The sequence below is a fragment of the Rhipicephalus sanguineus genome, chromosome 7 (assembly GCF_013339695.2).
Source record: "Rhipicephalus sanguineus isolate Rsan-2018 chromosome 7, BIME_Rsan_1.4, whole genome shotgun sequence".
Lineage (NCBI taxonomy): Eukaryota > Metazoa > Arthropoda > Arachnida > Ixodida > Ixodidae > Rhipicephalus > Rhipicephalus sanguineus.
In genome coordinates, this window is record NC_051182.1 from 127,199,761 (window position 1) to 127,206,570 (window position 6,810).

Here is a 6,810-nt window from a genome sequence, read left to right on the forward strand (position 1 = left end):
AAGTTGCGTCTTTTACATCTACTTCAAGCACTAAGCGGTGTCTGCGTCGATATGAAATGCTGATTGTGAACAGCCATCATTTTCCAAAGCGGTGCGAAACGCGTCATACCGGACTACTTCGCGTAGGAGTACAGGTGAAGAAGCTCCGCCCCCATAGCCTTCCCTTCATTGCCAAGAAAAGTTGTCCACGAGTATACCACCGAGTCACTAATGACCCCCGCTGACACAATGAGTGCCAAGATTGGCTTTACGTTTCATTATCAGTCCCATGAGCATGCTGTGAAGATACGAGGCTGCAACAAACGCAAGATGGCAACAAACACCGCTGTGCAGGAAACCTTCTGAGAACATCCTAAAAGGTTGTTTTTTTACTCCATTCAGTGATGCCTCAGAGCCTCGAAAGCTTATGAAATAAATGAATGAATAAGTAAACAGCTGTGGCTGTCTCATTGGCTGTTTCGGCTGCTATGCATGGGAAGCAGGAAACCATTACGTATCCACAGAGCTATCATTCGTCACAACACAGTCACTGTCGGTGTGGCATTGTTGAAAGCAAGCAGAAACATTTAACAAAATATTTTTAAAATGCAGTTAATGTCGGGGAAACGAGTAGCAAACCACAGTGATCCCCGGCTACACAAAGCAAATTAGCAATTGCACCAGTGAAGCGACAAATGCATCATTAGCCTAGGCAGTGAAGCAATGTGTCGTGGTAAAACAATTACAATATTTACGGCCACTAACTTTACCAGTGACTTAATTTTCGTTAAGTGCAACATGCTACCTGATTTGATGAGCTTTCGTCGAACTCTCGACCAAAACAACTGCAGGGTGTGAAAAAAAAAAAGGGATGTTTTATACATATGTCGTATGCCTAGACTCACTAACACTATTTTTATTGCGTTTTTACGAAGCAACACAGCGACGCAGCATCACTTGCACTGTTGAACTTTTTTTCCGAGGTGAAAAGTATTGCAAAATTATTTCAAACCTCACTGTTTCACGATTGTCACATTCTCTCTCTTTTCCAAATAAGGCGTAACAGCACTAAGCCGAGAAAGGTCCTTATGACTATGGCGAGCATACATAAAAAGTTGACTTCGCATCAGCATTAAGCGGAATGAAAAAAAATTAAAAAAAGAAATTAATAGTGACATTCCCAGATGCTGAACAATGGGGCTGCGACGCACGCGTGCATCTGCGAGACTCCTGCCAGCCGCGATAAAAAAAGCGCAGCAATGTGGCACGGATGACGCAGCTGTGTCACACGGCGTGGTTCTTTCTTGCGATGGAGGGGGTCACTGGGAGAAGAAAGATACCTATCTGTGCTCCCCCTCCTGCCACTGTCATCAATCTAGCGAGACACTTAAAGAAAGGGGCGCTAGATCATGCTAGAGCGGTGAATTACCATCTCAGTTCCCTTAGCATGCTGTCTGTACTCCGTTCCATGCACACCAGCCAACGCCGCGTAGGCTTGCGAGACTTCTTGCAGTAGATGCATTTGCAGCAGGAAGTAGCTCATCCTTCTTTCGGACGCACAATGTCCTTTCTTTCAGTTTTATGCGGAGTAATAGATGAGACGTTCTTGTAGCTTAGACATAAACAACGTTGTTATAAAGTTGTGAATATGTTGGTCTATGTCTCTTGGAGTTTCGTTGTCTTCGTTTGAAGCGCTGCAACGCTTGACACGTTCTGCTCGCACTTAAGATAAAAAATGCAGCTATGAGACAAGCGGAGTTATACATTCTGCTGACCAAACCTCTTGCGTAGCCTCCACGGCGTTGACTGCTGCATGTAGAATGGAGTACGGCAAAATAACATGGCTTATCGCAGCTGAAGACTGTATCAATCAAAGGTTTCTTTTTGTTTTTTCACTGCCTGTTAAAGGAGTACTGACACGATTTTGAAGTGCAGCAAAATGGACGTTTATGGTTTCCTTGACATGTAGTGTTAACGCTCTTCCCACACCGCATCTGGGAAACATGTATAAATATTTAAGTTTGATTTTAAAGTTTTCATCTCTCAGCATCTGCAAGGCAGCTTCACCGCATGGAGAGCCCTATGATGTTTCAAGTCAGCTCACTTGGTTTGCGAAATCTGGGTTCTGCATGCAGCCTAAATCACAGAAATCGCTGTCGGAGGCACTGGATGACAGTTCACTCATCATGAACCACGTTCGACTGACAGCAAAGGACAGCAGGTGCATATTTCGTGGGTTGCAGTCTGCCCGTGACGTCACGGGCAGACTTGACACGTCACTATGAAGCCGCCCTCTCGAAACCGAAACTGCTGGTTGAAAAAAGCGGTATTAAAAATATATGCAATGCATCCCCAGGCACCACGACACTCTTTTTAGGGTTCTCGACACCCGTGCTTTCATTTAGAACAACAACCCGGAAAATTTTAATATTCATGTCAGTACTCCTTTAATATCCATTATACTTAACGACAACCTAACGATTAACTGCAAGCTCTATTCAAACAATAATTTACAGCGCACTTGCCATACAACTTAAGAGAGCTGCGCCCAGTTGGAGTCCCTTCTCAGCTTAAGTATTTTTGCACTGATAATATAAGTGCAAGGCTAAGTAATAGTTTGTCGTGATCAGCTAAAATATTACCTCTGGTTGAACAGAGCTCCTATGTAATTTGTCAGGACATCCATAGCTTCATCCTAGAACCAGCGACATTAAGACAGATCCACACAGTGAAAATTAACCGGGTAAATTGCGTGAAAGCACTTGAGGTCAGGGAAATAAGCTAACGCAATTGGCCGGCGCACCTATACAAGCTCTCTTTTATGTCGGGCAGAGGTACTCGTTACAGCAGTCTGACAGGCTTTTGCAGATTATAGTAGCCGGAGCCTATTAGGTTATCACTGACAGGTTCATCAATTTGAGTTCGCAGCATTTTCAACAGCGTAATCTGCGAAATAGATTGCTTCCATTTCACGTGCTGTCAGCGCATTTGTTAGCAAGTGCTTGCAAAAGAATGCTCCATAGCAAGAGTGTTGTTGATGCAGTTGCTAAGTGCACTATGGTCATACAAGCTCACAATGCGGCCCCTCGCCCACACTAAATTGTCTCCAATAATGTGCGAAATCGGTAATATCCTGCAGACATTCAACGAACACAATTTTGTCATCTTCAGGTAAGTTCTTGTACTGTCTCTGAATCAATAACTGATGATTGTGGACTCAAATGTACTTCAATATTCAAATTGGACCAAATGGAAACTTAATAGTCAGTGCTTCAGCAACTACTACCATGACAATCTTTCAATTTAATGAATGGGAATGACTTGCACTTTTCCTGTGTTCAAAGTCTTTTCTCTCATGCCATAACAAAGCTGTGCTTTTAAGTATTCCTTTATAAATTGGAATGACACCATCAATCCTGTTCAGAATGGTGATCAAAATATAATGATCCAGAATGGCAATAGCATTGTTTGCAGTGCCATTTTTGTAGCTTAAAACTGTAACAAATGGTATACTAATTACAAGAGAGCACCAGTGGTGTGGTACTTGCACCTCAGAATGGTAATGAAGGGTGCATTAACCAGGTAATATAATTGTCGGGGTTTTAAGTCCCAAAACCACGATATGAGGGATGCCGTAGTGGAGGGCTCCGGAAATTTTTGACCATCTGGTGTTCTTTAACAAGCACCGATATCGCACAGTACACGGGCCTCTTAGCAGCATTATCCCCGCACATAAGCATTGCACATTGGTATAGTTACGTTACATGAAACTGTGCACACTAGCAATGTTCTTGGTTGGTCGCAACAATTTGTGACAAGAGAGGATGCGGCATTGGCGGGTTTGCCATCTTCAGTCTTTTTTTTTTCATTTTTCAATTTCTCTGCTACAAAATCTCCATGCTCAAAAAAGTGAAACATATTTAAATTAGCAGCCCATGCAGGTATGCAAATGACAATTAAGGCTGGTCACCCCTCGTTAGGCATTCGCTGAATTCACCTGAATGGGAAACCATTTCCGTTTAATAAGAGTTAAACATAACTGATGGACGCAAGCAGAATTTTATACAAAGGCACTAAGAAAGGGCGTCAGTGAGGATTCTTAAGCTCTCCAGCATTATTAATAGTTCTCTTTTAAACCGCAATAAAATTTACACAACTCGAACATGAACGCCGATGTTTAAAACCACACACGCTGCGGTAGTGAACGAGGACAATGGGCTTGACAGCCTCATGCAACAACCGACAATGTACAGTAAAACTAAAAATATTACTGCCTGCCTGAATTACTCAATGCATACAAGATCATTTCATGCTTTCATTACATAACTAAACTGTCTCTCCAGTTTCCAAGCTTTGTAATTTTTGTCCCTAGCTTGTGTGAAACAGAGTGCCTGCATTGGAAAATAAAAAAAAAAAGAGCTTGCTCTTTTAATGAGATCAACTGCGTCATCATTTGAACCTTCTGCCATTCAAAACCCTTTTCTCCATTCCTATGCCATTTAAAGTGCCTGGAATTTTGAAATGCCCTTAGAAAGGAAGAAACAAGTGGAAAGATGGGGAGGTTACTCAGTTCTTAGACCACCTGTAATGTCCGTAAGCACGCTGCTATGTTTTAAGAACTGCCCGGACGGTAGTGTAGAATTCAAGGCATCCAAATTATGTACAAATTGTTACTGCTCATATGAAACACCTCTAGAGATAATTATGCATAAATTAACAAATGAGACTGAACACTGTAGAGGCAAGGTGAAAAAAGATGCATACAACTTTGATATTCTAGTTTATATCTCGAAATACCCAAACAGATTGAAAAAAAAAAAAAGAGGATGATGCACTTCTCTGACAAGTTTACTGGTGCTTCACGTAAGACACACAAGTGGACCGATTTAACTTATCCCTTCAATGCACGAGTACCTAGATGCAACGCAGACCTTATCAAAGGCTTCGAGCTCTTGCTACGACATTTCAATTATCACCACATGAAAGATGAAAACTGTGTAATCGCTTTCTGAGATGCCTGATGCAGGGAATACATCGCTAAGTGGCAAGAGGTAGCTATTTCTTTCGCAATGCTTACCCGGTATTCCAGCCTTCAATCCCATCTAATACAAGTAAATACCCACAGTAACCTCCTTGTACAAGCACGAATGGCACGCAGCATTGCACGCCGATAGCAGTTGGCTCGAAATATTGGCCTTCAATTTTTTGCCAACCTCTCCGCACCCTCTCTTACGTCACCATTTTTTAATAGCGAAGCCTGCAAATGTCTTAAGTGCATCAGTATTGTAACCCAAAGCTACTTGAACGTATTATGCTACCCTCCTTGGTATAACAAACTAGCTTTCAGTGACAATTTATCCAGTGTGTCATAACGCAGATTAAGTGTTGTCACTAGGAGGAGTCAGTTCACTAGTGCTTGCCCTCAACAATCACTTGATAACACATGCCCCACCAAAATATCAATAACCACATGTGCCCCACAGTAGGCAGAAACTGCCGTTAGTAACCAACTGAGATTTTAACATTTGCTACGTCTCTACTGACGTGGTTTTCCCATTTACCGTTTTCAAGTGTCGTAACCGCTTTTTTGTCCAGTGAGAAAGCTTTCGAAATTCGCTACTGCGCGGACTACGTTGCCCACTACACGACAAACGTGGGTTGCAACGATTACAGAGACCGGAGGGCCGATTGAGTCAAATTAGGAGGAAAGCAAATAAAAAATTCGGTCCGTACTCGCAAGCTCTTCAGCTGCGTCGGATACGAACGTTATCGGTTCGATCCTTTCCTCGAGGAACGGATAATCCCCGCCTTATCTTATCTCTTTCAACGAGGTGGGCTCGATCGGGGTTTGCCGAGAGATACCGCTTGAGATCGATATCGAGATTGAAGAGCGCGCCATTCGAAGGATTTTTACAAAATCCGACGCCGTCGGCTATCCTCGGGCTCAAGCCCGAGAATCCCAATGCTCGTGCGCTCAACATAAAAGTCGGAGCCCGAAAACGACGTCCCATTTCTCACAAGCGGTCAAATCATGAGTGGACAAACCACTCGGATGCAGCTTGCTTGAAAAAGACGTCCGTGTCAGCCACACCGCTGACGGAGAGCTTTAATAAATAAACGGGGTAAACGCGCACGGATTCCGGCAACAAGGCATAGGGACCGAACTTTGACAATACGTAAGGTGGATATCAAGAATCTTGTTTCTCTCCGCGGTCGTACAAACGAGTAAGAGCAGGCTTTATAAGCGCGGCGCGCACTCAATTAGAAAGCTACTGCGCGCTTTGCTGGCAGTTTTGTTTTTAAACTCGGCAGTATATTAACCGAGGTGCTAGCCTGCGTAGCGACAGCGCCACATCTGTGTTTCCAGATGCACACTTACGGGCGGAATCCGAAAGACACGTCCAAGAGGTGTCCACGCCACACACTTATGCACCCAACTGCGACGTTGTAGCGCGACTTGGGACCGTTGACACGGGCGCAAAACGAACCGAAGAGGATAGCACGATTTCTTTTCTTCGAAATGCGCAATTAACAGCAGCCGAAAAAGCGTGGAGGAGTGCGAAAGAAGAGAAGGTGATTCACTGAGTCTAGCTTATGCTGACGACGAATATGCGACTAGCAGCACGCCTTCTCGTTTTCAAGAGCCGCGTTACGCGAGGAAAGCTTACCTGAACATGACCTCGTCCTCCATATCTTGAGCAAGAGGATGATTATGGCCAGTAGATGGGATAAGTCGCCCGCTAAGCGAAATATATTCATCTTTTTTTGCTCACGTTTCGCGAACCACAAGCACGACACACACCACAGCCGGCAAATATGGCGGCGCTGCAA